The following is a 23,435-nucleotide window of genomic DNA, read 5'->3' on the forward strand; positions in this document are numbered from 1 at the left end:
GAAAGCAAGGAAAACATACTCTAGTTGCACTTTGCTGGAACAGCAGACCATGTCTACTGAGACATGTAGTTCAGATAACTATCACTTCAACATTCAACACGCGTTTGTCCCCCTGTCCCTAAACATTCCAGTCTCTCTTGCCTAGGACGATGCCCAGTGTGAATACACCGGCCTGGGAGAAGTTATTCACAAGGCAGATCCTTGCTCCACATCAGTGACATGGCATGGATGCCAGGTGCTGCATTTTCAAAGCATTCACATGTGGATGCCGGTGATCCCAGGACCTCATGTGGAGTCACGGGGACTCACTGAGGCCCTGCTCTGTGCAAGGCATAATCTCTGTGCTGCAGGAGCTTAACATTTATCTGGAGAGTCAAAACACAGTAGCAAAACACACTACAAAAAAAGAGATAGCAATACTTATTCATTCAACAGAATGCCTCAAGTGTCTGCAAGCCTGTCAATTTAACAGAGAAATAACCTGGTGTTAAAACTGCATTCTTCTTGCCTTGGTGTACCTGAGGTGTCAAGATAGAGATGCCACGTCCCAAAGGGAGAGGTGAGACCACGGGCAGGACTTGCAACAGGAGCTGGTGGAAAACTGGGATTTTGCTTAACTGACCACCCATCTCCAGCCTTGAGGTTGAGGGAAGTTGGAGGTATAAGGGCTGCCAGAGAGAACTGCTGCGGTGGGGAGTCCTACCCTCCCTCACTTCCAGGAAGGGGTGGTGCTTCCTCTGTTACCAGAAGTCAAAAGAGAGGGGCTCTGAGGCAAGTGGGTCACTGCAGGGGGCAGAGAGGGGGACAGACAAGGCGGCCTGGTTTCTGGCGAAGTCCTGAGGAAGGGGAGGGCTGGTTTGCTGGAGGGCTTTTCCTGCCACATGGCTCTTCCTTTTCTGCCAAAGGGGGTTCTCGCTCCTGCCTGGGTCTCTGGGCACTTTCCAACCAAGGGCTGCAAAGTGATTAATTGTTGAATTCCTCAATGCCCTGCTGAGGTCCTTAAGTATCATTACCCCAAAGTCCAGCTGAACAAACAGAGGAGGTTGGCTGCACTGACCTAACTCACAGGGGGAGCAGGTCTGGGGAGAGAAATCGGCTCTATTGTCCTACAGCCAGAGTGGGAGCTTCGGTCAGGCCTCCAGGAGAAGATGAGGGAGGGGGCGGCAGGGGTGAGGGGGGGGGCGGGCCAGCCCTTGGAGCACGCCTCCTTCAAGTGCAACGGCTCACGGGGTGTCTTGTCATGGTCACCGAGTGTGCGCTGAGAGCAGCTGTGTGATGAAATCGGAGGGAGGGAACTTTCTAAAATATCCTGTTTCCAATTTGCACCTGGTTGGCAGTCAGAGATGAAGAAAATGGCACTCCTTTAATTGGCGAGGGAGATGTGCACACGAGAGACTGAGGTTTCCTGGCTTTGTTTTAATTTTTCAATGAACAACATAAATATATGCTAGGAGGACTGCTTACACACCTTCGCTGGCACGCCTCTGACAGCAGCAAACTGTCCCAGAGCGCTCCGGAAATGCTGCCCTGTGCAATGACGCGCTTTATAACTACCGCACAACTAGGCAAACCCCAGTGTCTCCTAACGACAAAGCTGAGCGTTGTTGGCCCTGGATTTCTGATGGTGACATAAAACTTGAATATTGCGGATCATAAGTATCTGGAAGTTAAGGCCCAAGAAAAATAATTGTGGGAAGCTGTCCCCCTACCTAGTAAATACATACCTGTTTGAGGAAACACGTAAGCAAGCGAACCTAACCTCCTCAGAGGTAGCTCCTGAGCAGTTTGGGCGGTACCAAAAGTGTAGTGTGGCTTCAAAGCTTAGTTAGTTCCACACCCAAAATCCTGTTCTAATATGTTCCCCATCTATCTCCCCCTGCCCCCCCTCCGCCAATCCTTTTTAATGAAGCTGTAGGGAATTAAAATCAAGTTTTCCTGCTTTCATTCTGTCTACTCCTGGCACAAAGTGAGACAGGGACATGTATGCTGTGAACTCCTGATGATAGCTGGCACGGAGAATGTCTTAAATGGTAAGGTAGACACTTTCGTCCATTACTGCTCGAAAAGTAAAGCTGAGCAGAGGTCAGGAGCTAACTGCAAAAATCTTACATTCAAGTTGCACATTGCATGATTTCATGTATTTCTCATAAGTGATTCTTTGCTTGAATTATTACTTATGGTTTCTTACAAAACAATCCATTTCCTAGTACAATAATGACTAATTGGGGTTGAGCTCATTAACATTTTCAAGCAGTTGTCCTATTTATAATAGGTATTCTTCTCCATCAAGTTAGCCTGGGAGTGGAGTGAGTAGGTGGACACGAAAATAAATACAATAGCATCCCTACTCTCCAGAAGCTTACAACCTACGTCATGGCAAATATAACAGAGTTTCACTTTAGCTGGGGCTAGGTTCTAAAATCAGTGAGTAGATAGAAAATCTCATTTAATCAAAATTACCCTTGAAACATGATTTAACTTGTCCATAAAGTGTTGCCTACATGAGTTTCCTATTCAAATCTGTGTAATGATTCTAACACCCTTCAAAGTTTAAGAACCATGGGAGTGGTGATGTGAGGAACAAAAGAAAGGTCATGGTTTGTCTGAACATTCAGACTTGCCTACCCCCAGGACAGCTATCAGAGACCTAGCTATGAATGGGGGGTAGAGCGTAACATCATCTGCTGAGATTTGCTGCAAAACAAACAACCCAAAACTCAGTGGCTTAAAATAGCCATCATTTATTCTCAGGAGCTGCTGGCCAATTGTGTGTCAGCTCTCTTGCCGGGGCTTGGCCAGGACAGCTCAGCTTCGCCCCAGTTCCTTCTTCCTTCCCTTGATACTAGTGCGGTGGTCGGCAAACTCACTAGTCAACAGAGCCAAATATCAACAGTACAACGATTGAAATTTCTTTTGAGAGCCAAATTTTTTAAACTTAAACTATATAGGTAGGTACATTGTTATTAACTTAATTAGGGTACTCCTAAGGCTTAGGAAGAGCCACACTCAAGGGGCCAAAGAGCCGCATGTGGCTCGAGGGCCGCCCTTTGCCGACCATGGTACTAGTGAGCTAGTCTGAACACATTTTCTCCAAGGCAGGGACAGAGGCTCAAAATCACAGACCGTTGACTCATAGGAATAGATAGGACAGAAGTACCAGAACAAATGCCTTTAGTTAGAATGAAAATAGGTGAACTTGCCTCTAGTCTGCAATTGCCTGGAAGTCAAGAAACTTATATCCCTCAGCATTGGAATCTTGCCCTTGCCCCACCTTGCTCTTCATAGGTGCCCATAAATAGTTGTTGACTGATGAATATTCATTAGCCTCATTGGACCTCCCAGACACAACTCATGTTGTTCCTGAGGGCCAGGTGGAACAGCATGCTGGTGCCATCTGCCCAAGCTGGGTGGGAGCAGGCCCGACCCGCAGGAAGCTTAGATCTCAAAGGATCTTGTAGTTCCTCAGACATTTTTTGAGACAGGGACAGGGACATCGCTGCATTATTGTAAGACTTTTCCAGAGACTAGAAAAAACTATACTGGGGACCTAGACATTTACTTCTATAACTAGAGGCCCGGTGCACGAATTCATGCATGGGTGGGGTCCGGCCAGCCCTCCCTGATGGCGGCTGATCAGGGCTGGGCAGGCGGGGAGGGGGGGGCTGCAGAAGATCGGCCAGACCCACCCCCAATGGGGTGGGTGGCTAATTGGGGTAGGGCTGATTGGGCAGAGGAGCCGTGGGCGGTTGGCTGGCCTACCCTACCCCCAATCGGGGTGGGGGTGGCCGATCAGGCACCAGGTTCGCTGGGAGGAGGGGCCATGGGAGGTTGTGGGGGTGGCTGATCAGGGCCTTCCATCGGGCCGGTTGGCCACCGCAGTGGGCATCATAGCGACCGGTTGTTCCGGTCATTCTGGTTGTTCCACTGTTCTGGTCGCTTGGCTTTTTTATATGTAGATTAGCCATAACCCCGAGTGATTAGGGTCAAAGTTGCATGAAGAATAGAACCCTCAAGGAGCAAGAGCATTCAGGTTCATCTTACTTGAAGACTTCAGTACAAAGTGGAGTGACTTGGAGAGGTTTTAGAGCAGTGGTTCTCAACTTTCCTAATGCCGCGACCCTTTAATACAGTTCCTCATGTTGTGGTGACCCCCAATTTCATTGTTAAAAATTGAACATAATTAAAGCATAGTGATTAATCACAAAATCTATATGTAATTATGTATGTTTTTTCTGAGGGTCTTAGATGACTCCTGTGAAAGGGTTGTTCCACCCCCAAAGGGGTCGCGACCCACAGGTTGAGAACCACTGTTTTAGAGAAAGGTGCAGGCTTCCTCTTCTTGTTGAAAAGCAAGTCTTTGTTTGTTTTCTGCAAAAATATCTGCAGCTCGATCTCAAATTACTTTCATAGATAGAAAGTGAGCACGTTAAAAACCCTCCGCAAGGAAACAGAGGACTGCCTGCCTGTGCCTCGGTCTCACTGTCCCTGCGAATGTGAGGAGCTCCGTGCCACCACGGCCTCCTCTCACAGCACAGTCCCCGGCATCAGGCAGCCTCTCCCGCTGGGACTGGGGCAAGCGGAGCTGGCGCCACTGCACTTACCTCGTGCTGCTGGGAAACAGTCTGGCTTTCAGAGCCTCAGTTTCCTCGTCTGCTAACCGGTTGTCAAGAGCCACGTGCTTGACATTGGTTTCCGGGGAGAAACTTGACATCACCTTCAGGTCAGGAAGAGGCTTCAGGTTTGTAAGTTGCTTTCCAATTCACAATAGTTTATAGAGAAACTAAGAGTTTAACTAAACCTTGAAGTCTGTAGCATTTATTTACTTGTGTATCTATTGATTTTGAAGTCTGTAGAATTTAAATAAAATTTAAACAACAAAAAAAGAGAGGAGAGAAATAGTCAGAGCACATATAAGAAGCACAATGACTCTTTCATTGGCTCTGAGATGAAATAGAATAAAAGGACTCAGGGTAGGTAAGGGAGGAGCATGCTGAGGAGCAAGGACTTAGCATGGGATCCATGCAAGGTTTTCGTAAAGGGAGACTATAGATTCTGTGGAAGTTCAAACTGTGTCTGTTTTGGTCATTGTTGTTTCCTTAATACTTTATACATTATAACACATGAGTGAAGATAGGTAGATAGATAATAAATAGATTTAAATATAGATATATACATACATACATATACAAAGTGCAAAATCTTGTGGGAGAATCCAGGCATTGAAGACAATAATCTATGGTCCATGTTGCAGATCAGTGAGCCCAAATCAACTTTCCCAATCCTCCCAGGAAGGGGAACCCCACTATTTTGGAAATGTCTTGTGTTTTATAATTAAAACTAATGATTATCTTCTGTTTCCATTAAAAAGATTTTTTTTATTGACTTGAGATGGGGGGGAAGGGAGAGAGAGAGAGAGAGAGAGAGAGAGAGAGAGAGAGAGAGAGGCATTGATTTGTTGTTCGACTTATTTATGCATGCATTGGTTGCTTCTTATATGTGCCCTGACCAAAGATTGAACCCACAGACTTGGTGTATCAAGATGATGCTCTAACCAACTGAGCTACCTGGCCAGGCTCCCGTGTTTTTAAATCCTAGTGAGTATAGCATGTGGGAGCTTATCTGTGCACCACATATGCTTTATTTTGGTCTGAGATTTTTCCCCCAGACTATATATCACATGAATCAAGAACACTGCTGATTGAACCAGAGAAAAAACTTCTCTATTTCTAGCTAGGATTGTAATCCTGAAATGTCTATACAGACTTATCAGAATTAATTATTATATTAATAGAGAGAATTAAAATTGATTTGAAATATTCTCTTTCTCTTTCAAAGACTTCAAACTTAAGTAGTCTTTCATCAGTGGTTAAATGGATTCTGCCTAAATATGAACACAGAGTTAAAGAAAACCAATAATTGTAAGAGTTAAATAAAAAACCCATAAAATTTCCAAGCATCTAAGTCAATCCAAATAAAAACAATAAACACATTAGAGAGTTTTTCAGAGAAGTATAAGTTTAGAAATATAGGAAATGGAATAAAAATAAAACAACCTTGCTCTGTCTCACTTTTGGAAAAGATTTCTAATTGTTAAAATAATTCCTCTTTAAAAGGCATTAGAACCAGATGGTTTTACAAATGACATTTTAAAAAATAGTTCCAAGAATGTGTAATTCCCACATTACAAAAATTGTCTTAGAATATGAAAGAGAAAGAGAACGTTTCAACTTAATTTAAAGCTAGCCTAACACTGGTTCCAAACTCTAATGCTCTTGTTTCTCTTCAGATAAAATAAATCTTTTGCCTTTTACCAAAACCAGACACAGAAAGAAAGTAGTGGCTAATTTCACTTTTTAACCCTGATGCAAAAATTCTAAATAAAATAGTTAGCAAATCAAATCCTATATAATAAAAGCCTAATATGCAAATTGTTCCACCGGGAGTTCGATTGGGGGTTCAACAGAGAGTTTGACTGCTCACTATGATGTGCGCTGACCACCAGGGGGCGGCGCAGAACATGGCGGGTGTTGGCAATGCAGCGCTGGCAGCAGGGGTCAGTGGAGATGCTGCTGGCCCCAATAGGCCCCAATGAGAGCAGGATGGTGGAGCTGGTGAGTGGGAGGTGCCAGGTCAAGGCCAGTGTGAGCAGGGGCCCTATCGCCCTGCTAATCACCCCACAGGCGGCAACCAGTGGCAGCGGCAGAGGGTGGGGCCGCCGCCTGGCTCCCAGGCCCGGACTGACCGATCGCCCACAGGAAAGAGCTGGGGCCCAATCCCCACAGGCACCCCAAGGGACCCTACCCGTACACAAATTTGTGCACCGGGCCTCTAGTCTTAAATAAAATGTTGGCAAATCAAATCCAGTAGTGGACAAAAGAACATTATATCATAACTAAGTAGGACTTAACCTAAAAATGCAAAAATGTTAATGTTACTACACTAACAGATTAAAGAAGAAAGGCTACCTGAGCATATCAAAAAACACTTGCTAAAATTAAGCAGCCATTCCTCACTTAAAACAATCCCCAAAGCAAAAAAAACAAAAACAGGAGCAACTAGAGAAAATAGCAGAAAGTGTAATGACAAAATGTGAAATATACATACCAATGATTTTCCTATGTAGCAGCAGTGACTTGAACCAGTATTCTTATTCTTATTATATCCGAAGATATTAAAATATTCTAAAATACCTATTCCATTCTAAGATCATTTATCCCATGATATCTAAGATATTAGATCCTAATGTTCTATATTTCCCCCTTTTTAATCCTCCTTCTCCTCTGATTAAGGATGCATGGGAAGAGGTTTAATATTTCTTTGAAATATAAAAAATTAAGGGGGTTCAGCTTGTTGCCTCCATTTCCTATAAAAGAATTATGCTTCGTGCCTTTACCATGGACTTTTGGTGACACCTCTGAGAGGAGGAACACGCAGCCCTGTCCCCTTGACCCAGGGCTTGGCCATGTAACTTGCTTTGGCCGATAGAATGGGAGTGGGTGTGACCGAGGCCACATTTAAACAGAAGCCCTTTGCCATGAGAACATGTTGCAAATAAGGGCTTCTCCTCCAGCCTGTACCCCGAACAAAGAGCCCAGCAGTCGCAGCAGCAGCAGGAAACCTCTGCTGTTGCAAACCACAGAGAACTGGGCCATCTGTTACCAAGCAAAGGTGATCAGTGAACCTTCTGGTGAGCCACCTCCCGTCAGGCACAGGTACCTCCGCCCCTGAATACGGAGAAACAAACGTCTAGTTCTTGTTCTTCCCTCCCGCGACCAGCAACAGGATTCTTCATGGGAAAACCTTGTTCATGGAACATGGGAGTTTAATTCTCTTTCTGAATGTACCGATTTGCCTCCTGCGGCATCCTTGATATCAAATTTGATTCTCCTTTGAATCCTTAAAGTCTCTTTTTTTTTTTTTTTCTGATTCCTTCTTGGATGACTTCTTTCATCCTCCCAGAGATACTTAATATTGTCAAATGATCCGGGGCAGACAAACGCAGGTGAAGGGACACGAACAGACAACGTCCCAGCCTCATAGAGCTTACAATCTAGTGGAGAAGACAAAAAAGAAACAATAGTAAAAAATAACACAATGTCAGGGATGTCTACGTAGAAGAATAAATCAAGTAAGGAGAACAGGGTGGCAGGGAGTTTTACCTTGGAGTGGCCTGGAGCGCTGGGTGGTGTCACACACATGGACCAGGGCCTCCTGGGTCCACACGTGACTTTGGCTACATGTGATGTCACTAGTTAGCACTGTCAGCTATTCAGTATCTGTCCCAGCTGAGAACAGCCCCCTAGATTCTACTTGTCACTTTGAACACCCGAATGGGCCTCCTTTCTTAACTCTAGACAAAGGTATCAGTGGCTGGCCTCAGGTTTTGCTATCATGTTATTTTAAAAATATTTATCTTTGTGCCTCAGACTTAGAATGGAACTCAAGAGGTCTCTGGGGAAATGAAAAATACGTGGGAGGAAATATTTTTATAGCTTGGCAATACAGCCCCCAAAGCAGCCTGGACTGTGGTCCTTCACATTTCGCCCCTGTGGTTGGGATTCATTGATAACAGGGAAGTAATCTGTTAAGAAATGAACATGATTTACATGTAATATTTCATTTATTTATTTTTTAAAAATATATTTTTATTGATGTCAGAGAGGAAGGGAGAGGGAGAAAGGGATAGAAACAGCAATGATGAGAGAGAATCATTGACCAGCTGCCTCCTGCAGCCCCCTACTGGGATTAAGCCCGCAACCCGGTCATGTGCCCTTGACCAAAATCGAACCCGGAACCCTTCAGTCTGAAGGCGGATGCTCTATCCACTGAGCCAAACCAGGTAGGGCTTCATTAAAAGGAAAAACTAGAAACAAACGTGACCAAACTTAAGAATTACTAACTTTACCCAGTAGGAAGGTGGTTGTTTGTTATCAACTCTTTTGCATTGTACATTTTTTGTTAAAAAAAACTCTTAAGAAAAAGAAGAACATGAGATTTAGGATTCAAACATTTTGGCTCCTGCCCTGCCACTACCCCTTCCCAGTTGTGTGTCTTTGAGCAAATTACTAACATTCTCTAGGTCACATTTTCTTGGCCTGCCGAGTAATGATAATAAGGCCCATTGCTCAGGATGTGATGGATATTAAGTGAGAAAATGTGTGCATTTCCAGCATTGGGCTGAGACTGGTCAGTCCCTAATTTAAGGTGGCCACATGGCCACTCTGTGACTTCGCAAAGTGTGTCTATGGGGCACTAACACTGCAAGGCGTCCCCGAGTAAAGGACTCCAAGGTCAAAAACCTTTGCGAAACTCTACACATTACAATTCCTTCTTGGGGACTCAGGGCGACATTAGGATATAAATGGCACTGAGAATTTCAGTTAACATTTTTGTTTTTCTTTATATTTATTTAAATCGGTGTTTTCCAGCCCTAGCCAGTTTGGCTCAGTGGAAAGAGCATTGGCCTGAGGACTGAAGGATCCCAGGTTTGATTCCGGTCAAGGGCACCTACTTAGTTTGCAGGCTTGATCCCCAGTCTTGGTCAGGGCGTGTGTGAAGGCCTCCAACGATGTGTCTCTCTCACATCAATGTTTCTCTCTCTCTCTCTCTCTCTCTCTCTCTCTCTCTCTCTCTCTCTCTCTCTCTCCCCCCCTTCCACTCTCACTCAAAAAAAAAAAAAAAGGAAAAATAGCCTCAGGTAAGGATTAAAAATAGAATAATAAATAAATAAACAAATAAATCCATGTTTTCCAGATTTTGAGTGTGAAACGCTGGCCCGCAGCATCCTTGCCCCACAGGGAAGAGTGAGGCTACACGGGGAGTGCCTGAGCCTGTGGGAAAGGGTCACTCCTCTTGAGCTTGGAGTTCTCGGTGCGGAGGGTGAGGTGTGACAGCAAGCACATTCTCCCCACTGGGACGTGTGGCAAACCATGGGGGCTGGTGACGCAAAGCTGCTCCTGACGTGGGGCCACCCAGAAAAGCTTTGAACTCTACCGAGGGGGACCCATTGAATGGTTGAAAAGCTAATCCTGGAACCTTGACGCTGGAAAATTATGGGAATTTTTGAAGACCCCCCACAAAACAAACAACAATGTTTGATAACTATCGATTTTCTAGCTACTGCTCATTGCCCAACAGTTTGAGAAATAGTTTCAACCCAAACTGCATGCTCTGTGCACTGTTTTGCTGTTAATAAGGGCCCCACCACTAGTCCTATTGGCCGGTAGTCACTCGGCACACAGAGGCTAAATATAGATGGGTGTCATGCCTGGAACTCATTTTTATGACCTGTTTGTGCACTTAAGAGTTTTACCATGAAGGGGATACGCCCTCCCTTCTCTGGGTTACGTATCTGGGAAGGAGACATGGGCCAGACGGGCTGAGCAGAGGCTGAAAGGAGCCTGGATTATTCCTGGCAGTGGGGCCCATGGCCCATCTGCGGGGTGTGACCTCAGAGGAGGCAGACAGACCTCCAAACTCGAAGACAGCACGTCTCCACAGAAAATGAGCAGGCAGGGAGGAAAGCAGCACGCCCGCAGCCCAGGGCTGGAAGCGATGCCAGCGATCACAGCTCCTTCCCAGAAAGGAGGGCTTCTCCACCCCTGTGTCTCCTCCCCACGTGTCAGTCTTTTCTAACCATGGCCAAGATGGAGAGTGCGGAAAGGGTGGGCGGGGACCTGTGCCAGGTATGGAGACTGGAGTCCGGTGGCCGGCCTCTCTGAGGCTTGATTTTCTGACTTACAGAAAAGGGGCGGTAAGAGTATCCGCTTCTGTGGTTATCAGACCAGATAAGATCAAATCTAGACTCTTAGCCTGGTTCCTGGCACAGGAAAGGGGCACCGTTAATGTTGCACGCCATTGGGATTGTGATAGTAGAACACTTAACGGTTGGTCCCATGTCATATGCTAGCCACATTTGGCCTGCTTTTCCCAAGGGTACCAGGGTCCCAGCAGGCGCTGGGCTGAAGCATGCTCACTGAAAGGGAATCGAAGGTCTGGTCGTGCTGTGTGAAGAATAATTGATATGCAGAGACTGAAACAGGCTTTGGGAATCAAACATCTGGTTTGGAAGGCGGCCTTGTAGGCCAGCCCCCTGTAGACCCGGGTAGGAGAGGAAAACAGGAAGTTGGATTCATCTTACTTTCTTGATTTTTCAAGTGACGGTCTCCAGCTGTTTACATCAACTTTGTTTTTTCTAAAGAAAAGAGAAGAAAGAGGGGGAGAAAGAGAGAGAGAGAGAGAGAGAGAGAGAGAGAGAGAGAGAGAGAGAGAGAGAGCCACTCTAAAGCTCCATCCGTCACAATCTTTCCATGAAATAGGTCTTTGTGGAAAATCAGAGTATCCTTTTACTCAGCTAGCTCATCTTTTACTTTCCTCTTCTGCTCCCAAAGCAAATAAATCTTCCCTCGTTTCTTTTCAGGCCTAAATAAGTTGTGGAGAAGGAGGAGAGAAAGGGACTTCGAGGAGGAGAAGGTGGGGAGGAGATAGGAATAGGAGGCAGGCCCTGGGGAGGAGGAAAGAAAGAAAGAGGTCGTGCCTCTGAAATTTAAGATGTGTCCAGAGTCAAAGGACAGCCCCCTGGTGACCCTGAGGTCAGTGCCCCCCCCCCCCCCAGGTGTGGGCAATCGTCCTCAGGGCTGGAGAGGAACAAGGGGAAAGTAACCCTCAAAGCAAAAGCAGAGTAAGGACTTGAAAATAAATGACGTTTAAATTATTGCCCCCAAGTTAGCCAGGCATCAGTGGGAACATTGAAAGTGGCGTTTCCTAATCTGCCTGATGCTCTTGCCCTTCTGGAGCAGGGGGCGAATCAAATGGTTTCTGGTCCTCAACTACCGGGGCTGAAACCCCAGCTGGGCCACTTGCAAGCTAGGTGGCCTTGGATGAGCCACTTAACCCTCTGGGTCTCAGTTTCCTCACCTGTAAAAGGGCGGTGATGATGATGATGGGCATCTCTTCCATTTGGTTGTCCCTCAGTTGCAGCCTTTACAATAAACAGATAATAATAAGTACAGCACTGTCCTGAGTTCTGTATGCTGTTCTAACAAATGACCACACCCAAGGAGGAGGCTGTGGGAACCCCCAATTTATAGCCAGTTGGTCAGAAGTCTAGGGCAACCTGGGACTTAAAGTGGACATCTAAAGTGGGAGGCGGTCTTATGGGACTGAGCCCTTGACCTGTGGGGGTCTGCACTAACTCCTAGTGATTAGTGTCATAATTGAACTGAAGGTCACCCAGTTGGTGTCCGGAGAGTTGGAGAATTAGCTAATATGGTAAAAAAAACAAAAACCCACACATGTGGTGTTAGACGTGTGGAGAGTAAGAGACACAGAGGTTTTTCTTCTACCTATAGTTGGCATTCTATGATGAACCTTTGGGCCCCATATTAAAATGTGCCTTTTAGGGACTTGCAACATAGTGAGCAAGACTAGATAAATAGATGTGTTGCTGCTGAAACTATGAAAATGATTGGTACCACTTAGAGCGGCTGGTTTAGTTTGGCCAATGCTCTTCAAAGACGTAGTCAGAGATGACATCAGGGCTTGAACAGCTCATTTTTGAAAAGGTGGAGCCCGGGGTTTATTTTCCAAGGGAGGTGTTTACTTTTGCTGTGACTTCCCCATGGGAGCTGACTCAGTATTATTCTCGTATTCCTCCCTCCTTGTATATAAGGTTTCAGCAAAGGGTCAAACTCTGGCCCCATTTCCCCCTGACACCAATGAAGGCAAGAACAAGGGAAAAGCTTGGGCCTGGAGGAGCCCAGGGAGAGCCCGTGTAACAAGGAACTGTGCCATTTGCATTTATTTATTTGATGTATGGTTTTGAATTCTTTGAGATCCTCAAGGACTTGGGTTTGGCAGACTCGGGAGAACGTTTACATGGCCCACCATTTGGTCGGCGACCCCTCCTGGCCTTTGCTTCGCTCTCCTTCCTGAGACGTGCTTTGTGTTGTAGACAAACCCAAGTGGACATTCGGGAATTTGGCTTTAGGATGGACTCCAGGAACTAGGGGAAAGTTAAAAATGGACAAAACATTTAAAAAAGATGAGCTGTTAGTCTTGATGGCAGGCACATGCCTCATTAAAGAAGAAAATACTTTACATATAACACTTCGCCAATAGGAAGGAAGGTACAGTGGCTAAAGATTAAATTAAACGCAGAGCACAATTACTTAAAATGGTTTTTAAAAATGAGAAAGGTTTTGGAAGTGTTTTCTGTGTGAAGGACATGAGGTGATGTTTAGCATAAGTCATGGAACCAGAAGACTTTGTTGTGTCTACGGATGCTTCTCTCCTCCTCCCGACTGTCACGGTGTGAATCTTCCAGGAAGTTTACTTCCATCCTGAAGTGCCAGAAAATATTTGCTCCAACAATCTCGTTTTGGGTTTGAGAAACTGCAACGCAGAAAGGTGATTTGGCCAAGGCACACCACTGCTTCATGAACTGGAGCCCAGATCAGCTCGTGTCCAAGCGAAACAATACACTTCCTGAAGACAGAGACATGGAGAGGCAACGAGCAGAGGAGAAGGGCGGTGGAGAGCAGCTGGGAACCAAGAGACCTGCGTTACCACCCAGGCCCTGCCATGCCTTAGCCGCATCTTGAGTAAAGTCTACCATCCTTAGCCTGGCAATTCATTCCCACCACAGTCTCATCTCAACCCCCTTTCCCCACCCACCTCCCAGTCAACTCTGAAGTCAAGCAATACCTCGCTATTTATTGGCCCACAGGTCCTCTCCCTTGCCCTTCTCCATGCATTGCTCGTTCAGTTCTCCCTACATTTCGTCTTCTCCATCTTCCAGGTCCCTCATCCCCTGAGACCCAACTCAAGTGCTCCGTGTCTAGTTTGTCCTCCCCCAGCGCACCAGGGCACCCAAAGCTCTAACTCCCACAGCATGTGAGTGGAGGACAGACGGACGCCATGCCGATCTCTCACCTGGTCTACATCAGTCCCGAGGCCTTCAGCGATGCCAGAGGAAGCTTATTGCTGCTGAATGTCTGGGAGGGTGTTCATCATTCTCTGTTCACTCTGTGCAGAGGGACAAGCAGGATTATCCAAGAAAGGGCGACGGGCTCCTTCTGGGTTACTTGCCAATGGAATATACTAATATGTATATATACTGTATATCCCACTGTTTCTCTATTAGCCAAGACTAATAACAACATTTTTGTCAATCCATTTTTATTTTTAATGAAAGATAAACAAAAGTAAAGTCTCCTTGAGCCGATGCTCTGCATGCCATTATCATCACTGTCGTGAGTGTTTGTTGTATACTTACAGCTGCATTTTACAGTTTTACATAAACATCTGTGTATCCATTAGCAACATAGTCTGCCACGTGTGCATTTAACCGTTACACAAGTGTCACTTTCTCAAAGCCTGGCTTTCTCACTCTCTTGGTTCTTACCAACTGTCACTTCACGTCCCTTCCCACAGCAGGGTGGCCGTGGGGACAAGCAGGCAAACAGGCTGTCCTTCGATGGCTGTGACTTTTGAGTGCAGGAAACCGCGGTTGCGTTGCGGATGCCTTCACTCTGGAGCTCTGCCTGCCGGGGTCAGCGGGGCCCTTTCACCCCGTGGACTTGTGTGTTAGTGTCTGTGTGTTAGTGGTGTCTGTGCAAAGGTGGTTTGAAAATCTCCAATTCCATAGGAGGATGCGATCGGTCAAGGTTGGGAAAGGCTTGTTTGTTGTTCATACCAGGGTCATCTTGTGCTAAAATCCTTGAGATTCAAACCTATTTCTGGGAGGTCACCGTGGGTCCGTGGGTAGCCTTTATCTGTAAGGCAGGTGCTGTGACTAATAAATTAGCAAGATGTGACTCTGGGTTGCACTAAACAAACAACTTCCAGAATTATAAAATCTACCTTGTACTGATTCGTAGGCTTCAGTTACAGTTTTCAGGGTGATATTTTCCCCTTATTACCAAGCATCCTTCAATACTAAATTTTCCCACCAAGAAATAGTGTGCAGCTGAAGTGTGTTCCTTACCTGTGCGAGTTGTCAGACGGTGGGAAGGTTCTAGCTGGCCTTGGGTGGGCTGGCTCCTGGCCCTGGCTAGACAGTGAGCCATCTCCTTTTCCAGGGCACTTCAGCTTACTCCGTGATCCAAATATGGCTAGTCATGAACTATGCTTGCTGGATTTTTGTTTGTCTGATTCCAAAGCCCATTTTGAAATCATGTAATATCAACTATTCCCCTAACGTTCAGAGTTAATAACATTTAACTTCACACTCAATATGTATCCATTTGCAATATAGAGTTTACCATGTTTATGATTAAAGATTACATAAAATGCAAAGGTTGCAGGAAAGATGATATACAATGTAATCAATACTGGACTAGGGTTTTAAATTGTACATAAGGGAAATCAGAAGAGCTGTGTTCTCGCTGGATGCAGCTTAAATAGCTCGTAGAGTACAGCATGGAAATATGACCCTCAAAAATGTTAACCACAGATACAGCACAGACACTGCCCAGGGGAAGGGACACCTTGGTTGTAAATGCCTGAGGGGGTGCAGTCAAGCCCTGGTGTGCGTGTGCACCTCTGCATGGAACAGGGTCACAGGGCACACGGGTGGCTCTCAGTTGAGAAGGAGTCTCTCTCCCCCAAAGGACACTGGGCAAAGTCTGGAGACGTCATTGTATTGTCACCACTGGGGGTAAGGCTGCCACTAGCATCTAATGGGTAGAAGCCACTGCTAAGCACCCTACAATGCACCGGAGGACCCCTTCAACAAAGAATTACCTGGTCCAAAAAATCAGTAGTGCTGTGGTTAAGATCCCCCTGGAATATATGGCAGTGATGTACTTGCATAAATGTACCGTGTTCACAATCCTATATAATAAAAGGCTAATATGCAAATCGACTGAATTGCGGAATGACCATCTCTATGACATGCACTGACCACCAGGGGGTAGACCTCAACGCCTGAGCCGGGCTCATGGCTGGCAAGTGCAGTGGCAGTGGTGGGAGCCTCTCCTGCCTCTGTGGACATTCCCCTCCTCAGGACTCCCGGACTGCAAGAGGGCGCAGGCCAGCTGAGGACCCCCGAGTGCATGAATTTCATGCACCGGGCCTCTAGTCATATATAATTGAAAAGCTCTTTAAACACATAGCCCGATGCACAAGCACGGAGCCAACCTCAATGATTTTTAAGCATTTGCTCATGGACTGTTTGCACTCCCAGACCTCCCCAGGTGTGTGCATGCGTGTGCTTTCTTCGGCCACAGAGGGAAAAGTCCTTAAATCATAAGCCCTTAATTATGAACATTTTGAATGAATTGGCAACTGTAAAATGAACTTTTCCCTAAAAAAAGTTTCAATAATCACAGTAATATATCATGATTATGGAAAACTTGGATAATAGAGAAAAATAGAAAACAAAACAAAAAGCAGCCCACAATGCCATCACCCAGAGAGTATGGCAGTTAAAATTTTACTGCCGTTCCCTTTCTATTCTTCTGTTTTGTTTCCAGCTTTAGTGAGATGGAGTTGACAAATAACACTGTGTAAGTTTAAGTATATAACATGATTTGAAATACATATATATGGCCCTGGCTGGTTTGGCTCAGTGGATAGAGCGTCGGCCTGCGGACTCAAGGGTCCCAGGTTCGATTCTGGTCAAGGGCATGTACCTTAGTTGTGGGCACATCCCCAATGGGGAGTGTGCAGGAGGCAGCTGGTCGATGTTTCTCTCTCATCGATGTTTCTAACTCTCTATCCTTCTCCCTTCCTCTCTGTAAAGAATCAATAAAATATATATATTTTTTTAAAAAGAAATACATATATATGGTAAAATGATTACCACAACAAAGTTAGCTAACACATTCATCATCTCACATAGTTATGCTTATTGTGTGGTAAGAACATTTAGAATTTACTATCTTAGAAACTTGCAAGTGTGCAATACAGGATTGTAAACTACACTCACCATGCTGTATTCCTCTAATGCATGCATATTTTCCTCTGCCTGAGAACATACTGTAGTTTGACTTTTGCCTCTTAACTTTATGAACTGCTAATGACTGTACCATTAAATCGTGTGGGTGATAACTTACTTTACTCACCTATTTCTTTTGTGTGAAAAGTTGTACTGTATAAATTGATATGAATTGTACTACAGTCAAGATTTTTGTGCATGATCCTTTTTCGACATTTATTTTTATTTTTTTATAGATTTCCAGAAATTTATTTATTGGAACAAAGATTATGCACCTATTTAAAACTATTAATGTACATGTTGAAAGTGCTTTTGTGAAAAGATATATTCAGTTTATACTCACGAAAGTAGTACAAAAGAGCCACCACCTCATCCTTCTCTCCAGTGTCAGTAGTATCCATTGTTGTTCGAAAACTTTGCCACTGGAGAGATGAAAAATGGATTTCTTGTTGTTGTCTTAATTTGCATTTTTTAAAATCTCCAGTGAGGTCAACATCCTATATAATGAAAGGCTAATATGCAAATTGTCCCCTTGGCTGCAAGTTGGACCAGGAGTTCAACCAGGGGGTGGGGCCAGCTGGCCAACCGCCCGTGGCCCCTCCCCCCGGCTGGCCTGGCCCCACCTGTGCACGAATTTGTGCACCAGTCCTCTAGTTTAAAAATATGTGTATTGGGCCATTGTTTTTGTTTTCAATGTTCCCTTAATAATTCCCCCTGTCTTTTAGGATTGGCTTTGACAGGCTCTTTATCTGATGTCCGTACTTCATGATTCCGAAAAATTCTAAACATTTCTTAAGTCTGCAAGAAATTGGCCCACTGTTTCTTTAGAAATAAGCTTAATCATCTTGAAGTGTGGCCGGGGAGAAGGATAGAAGCTTTTCTTTTTGCCTGTACACTGCCCTGGGAATATGCATTAGGGCTTCCAAACTTGTCCTTGGACAGGAAACACCTGAAAGTCATGTGATATTTATGGAACAACCTTGAACATTGATATATTCATCTTAAAATTAAATAATTTTGTGCTTGATCAGTTGCCATCTTTCTTTATAGTCTAGTACTGAAGCTTTAAGAAAAATGTGGGTAAAATCTTTGACATTGAGAAAGCACATTCTATTAATTCACTTTATTCATGAACTAGGGCAAAACCTCTCTTAGGCATTTGTTTTTAATGAGAAAAAAAACTGATCTAAAATACAAACATCCCACAAAAAAACTAATTTCAGATGTAATAACCCAGACAATCACCAAATCCTGCGCATTCCTCTAGAATGTAAATTCCCCAAAGGCAGGGATTTTTTATTTTTTCTAGTTACTACTGGCTTCTCAATGCTCAGAACAAGACAGGCACATAGGAGGTGCTCAATAAATATTTATTGGTCAGATAAATTCTGCCTCCTTCCAGAGAAGTGTGGTGTCTTGGAAAGAGTCTTCGAGGTTATACATAACCTTTGTAGAAATCAGATGGGTGCCCTGAGCCTTCACCAACTCTGATAGTCATAGAAACAACTGCTAAGTACCCAGGACTCCGCACCTGCTATTCTCCAGTCTCTGAGCTAAGAAGGACCAGGGCTCCCTTGGGAAAGGTTGCTTTCCGAATCAGCAGCCTTTCATGGAAGAAGAAAACGTTTGCCATGTAAAACTTAGGGTGTTTTGTTTCCCTCCCAATTTGAGTACAGTCCTTTGCATATTCTCAAACTGCTTGTAATGGACCAGATTTTTTGGTTTTTACTTTTTATCATCACAGACCAATACTTTCTCAAAATACAATAAACATGAATTACTAGCAAGATTAAATTAGAAAACAAAATATATGGCCAAATTTTTTATTATTAGAGTCAACAGACATAAAATTTCAATTTAATAACTGCAGTCAGAACAAACAATGTGGGGGAATCACACAAACTGTGTATGTTGTTTATTGGAAGAGTGGGTATCGGTAATTAAACAGAATTGCAAATACATTTGTAAATTTCTGTTTTCTGCGATCATAATAGAGAATCCATGGTGAAATAACTCATATTAGACACCTATATATGCACTTAGAACAAACCCCAGGTATGTCAATTATTAAAGTTTTAATGTGAGCAAATGAGCTTGCCTCTTGCTGAATAATGTATGTCATCTAGGCAGGACTGATGGCGACTGATCCTCACAGGGGAATTATATCTATCTAAATAGTTCATATATTTTGTTTTCGTAACACCTATACTGGGAAAACTAATCTCACAGAGGCATGTTAAAATTGAAAAAAGAGATTTTAAAACAATTTCAGCAAGCTCAAAATATTTACTTTTAAACTTAATCAAAATTAAGCAAGTAGGACTATAATTTTAAAACTTTCATCAGTAACCAGTTCTCTCTCTCTCTCTCTCTCTCTCACACACACACACACACACACACACACACACACACACACATCTTGGCCCTCTATTTAAGACCCTCTCCCACCCCTGAGTCTAGCAGAACAAGTACTCAGAGTCATAAATGATCCTGAGTTGTGGAAAATGTACAGAGAGTTATATTTCTTTTACGCTGGAGTTTGTGAAACAAGATTCATATCCATTCACTACTTCATATATCAAAAACGTGACTCAATGGTATCTTGAGAAACAAAATCCACCAAAGACTATCAGTGAGCACGACCCCTCTGAAATGTAGCATCTTCAAAGACAGTCAGCTTTGGTCAAATGCCTTCCTTTAATTGAACCTCCTTCTTATATATTTAATGTAAAGAAGAAACATATGTTCCAGAGAAAGATATATTTTATAAGGCGTTAGGCTGGGTCCACAGCCAAAGGGAGCAGGGCAAGACGTAGCATGTGCGGCAGCAAATGTGAAGGGGCCTGTCGGCCTGCCCAGTCACTTGGAACGCCTTCCGCTAGGTCTGTTCAAAGCCCAGATGGAACCCAAGTGCCCAGCGTTGGGACGAAGAGGGAAACGCCATGCCGTTTTCCCATCATCTCTTTGGTTACAACTGTGCTCACTTAGCCGGCCATGGAAAAGTAAAGTGAGTGAGGTTTGCTCCTTTTCAGAGCGGACATGGCTATTTCGGTCTTTCCTCACACAGTCGCAGAGGCAATCAGGGCAATAAGGGATTTGATTCTGTTCAGTGACATTTTCTTGAAGGAGTCCCAAGTTTAATAAAGTGAAGAAACATTTCTTCCAGTCGACATAACGCTTTGTGTCTGTAAGCCATAAAATCTAGAGGAAAACACCTCTAATATCTAGTCCAACGTTGCTGTTTCTCCCCAAGGTGGCTGATTAACAAACACACGAAGCTAACAACAAAAGTCAACGGTAGGCCCACCAACAAGAGAAAACTTGCTGCTGCATCTGCTGTAAAAAGTCATGAACAGTGACACTGTGGGACCAGGAGGAGGAACAAAGCATCAACATTCTCTTGGTTTGCTTAAAGGAATTTGCACGTCCAAGTGCATTTCACTGGAGAGTATCCACCCTCAGCATCTGTTTCATGATCCGCTAGGAACCCGTGCAGATACCTTGGCTAACCTCCTCCTTGTCTGCCGGGGTGAACATGCCAGAACCGGGGTGGGTTTGGCCAAGAATGAAGCATTCTCTGCTCCATCAAGCTTTCTTTTTTCTTTTTTTCTTTGTCATGGGGGAGCGCTCAACCGGTATTCCAAAGGCACACGTGCAGAACGGAATGACCTCTGCCTGGTCCTGGGGACGCTTCCTACCTCCGTACCCTTTCATGAGAGCTGAGTCTTCCCCTGCGGGGCGTGGGTGATGTATGACTCTGGAGAGAAGCTCACACTTCATCTAATTGGGTGGTCGACATTTGGGCTCAATTTTGAAATTCTGGTGGTTTTTTTTTTCCTTGCTGTCCTTGTAAATGGAACAAATGTCATTGATTGGGATGTGTCTGGGCCTTAATTTTCATCCATTCGTACCTTGCAGCTTAAGTTTAAAAGCAATGAGACCAGAAGAAGATTCTTACTGTCTTGATTCTTGTCAGCTCCTTGAGGGCATAATCTCATTGTATTAACTCTGCACCTCCCATGCCCCTCATTTAGTACCTGGTACAGCACAAGCAGCTCAGAAAAGAAAGATGCAAGAGCCAGGCCTGAGCAACAACAACCCCACCTCACCACCTCCCTGGCTTCGGGGAACTCTGTGGCATTTGGAGGAATTCCCGGAACTCATGTAAGTGCCTGCACCCTAGGTTTGCCAGCCAAGGCAGGCCATGTGACAGGGGCTCCCACAATCAGGTGAGTGACGCTTCTCCTGAGGACAGGCTCCTGGGGAAACCTGTTCTACTGTGAGGGCAGCCCTGGAGGCGCCAGAGGGTTACAATGCCCAGCTCCTGCGGGCAGGTTTCCAGCGTCTGGCCAAACGGCAGTGGTGGTTTCCTCATCAGCCCACTCTAGGCCTGGTTTTGTGCATTGCTTGTGGACGCTTAGCTTCAGATCACCAGGTATCTTTTTACTAAACTCCTTTCCCACATAGTTAGCATCAAGCTTCTTTACACAGAACTAACAACCCTGAAAGACAAATGCGCCCAATAGTATTGTGGGTTTTTTTCAGCCTTCCTGGAGCCTGAGAACCATTGCCCAGCAAAGTTGCAGCTAACAAGTCATGCACTTGGAGACTTTGAGCACCAGCCCAGTCATCGCCCACCTGTTTATCACAGTCCAAGACAATGGTCATCGGAAGGAGACAGTCCACCGCCTCACAGGCCCTGGGGCTCCAAGACCTCATTGTTCTTCCCATGAGTCCCCTCCTCAGATCAATGGTTCTCAAACTTTGCTTCACATTACCATCATCTGGGGAGCTTTACAGAGCCCCTGCTGCCCAGGCTATGCTTCATGCACCCTAATCCAGAGTCACTGGAGGGGGGGGGGTGGGGGTCGGGAGGGGTCCAGGCATCAGTCATTTTTATGGAGCCGAATCTCGGAACCAGGGGTCTAGTAAGTGGTTCTCAAAAGGAGTGCTTCCCCCATCAGCATCACCTGGGAATTCGTTAAAAATGCAGATTCTTGAGCCTCGCCCAGACCTATGAGTCAGGAACTCTAAGGAGGGTCTGCCACTCCTCAAGCAGAAACCTGTGACTTAACAAATCCTCCAGGTGGTGCAGATGCTCACTCAAGCTTGAGAACAACTGAACTAAATCACTCTCAGGCTGCCATTTCGGCATTTTTAAATCTTACTCTCTCAGGTCTCCACCTAAGAATCTTTTCTTCATGTAATTAATATGTTATGACACAACCACGGCCAGTTGCTCAGTGGTTGCAGCTTTAGCCTATGGACGGTAGGGTTTCTGGTTCAATTCCAGTCAAGGGCACATACCTCAGCTGCAGGCTCAGTCCCCAACCCCAGTCGGGGTGTGTACGGGTGGCAACTAATCAATGTGTCTCTCTCACATCAATGTTTCTCTCTCTGTCTCTCCTCCTCCCTTCCATTCTCTCTAAAAAATATCTTCAGGTGAGAATTAACAAATATATATATTTGTCATTATATATCCTAATATATAAAAACCCAGGTCTGTAATGACCAACGGAAGGCTCGACCAAGCACCAGAAGTCAGTCCTGCAGCCATGGCAACCCAGCACTGATTGCCACCGGTGTGGGCGCAGCGACCCAGCACTGACTGCCAAGGGGGCTGCTGATCAGGCCCAGAGAGAGGCCTGGAGAGAGAGGCAGGGTCTGATCCGCAGCCTCCATGGCAGCTGTTGATCAGCTGTTGCCTCTCTCTTTCTCTCTGGGCTTCACCAGCAGCTGTGCCTCTGTTTCTCTCCAGGCCTCCGTGGGGGCTGCTGATCAGACCCACCTCTCTGATCAGGCCAGGAGATAAGCCCAGAGACACTGACTGGCATAGAAACCGACCAATCAGAACCAAATCTGGGTGAACTGTGAGGAGCTAATGGCTGCCTAGGAGGTGGAGCTTTTGACACTGACTGGCATAGAAACCGACCAATCAGAACTAAATTGGCAGGCAGGGAGGGCAGTTGGGGGTAAGACCAGGCTGGCAGGGGAGGAGAGTGGGGGCAACCTGGTCGGCAGGGGAGGGCAATTGGGGGTGAGATGAGGCCAGCAGGGGAGGGCAGTTGGGGGCGAGATCAGGCCAGCAGGGGTGGGCAGTTAGGGGCGATCAGGCAGGCAGGCAGAGGCATTAGGGGAAATCAGTCAGGCAGGCAGATGAGCGGTTAGGAGCCAGTGGTCCCAGATTGTGAGAGGGATGTCCGACTGCTGGGATCGGACCTAAACCGGCAGTTTGACATCCCCCAAGGGGTCCCCAATTGGAAAGGGTGCAGGCTGGGCTGAAGGAAACTCCTCCCCCCACCCCCCAACCCCTGTGCACAACTTTCATGCACCAGGCCACTAATATATATATATTTCCTCATACAGATTAGTTCATAGAGAGAAATTGCCATGTGTCCCAGGGTGAGTACAGATTCCAAATCAACTCTGTCCTCCCACTCAAGTTTAGAATGAATCCATTTTTTAAAAGAGTCTAAATATCTATCACATTATATTT

Source organism: Myotis myotis, unplaced genomic scaffold (genome assembly GCF_014108235.1).
Source record: "Myotis myotis isolate mMyoMyo1 unplaced genomic scaffold, mMyoMyo1.p scaffold_m19_p_1, whole genome shotgun sequence".
Taxonomy (NCBI): Eukaryota; Metazoa; Chordata; class Mammalia; order Chiroptera; family Vespertilionidae; genus Myotis; species Myotis myotis.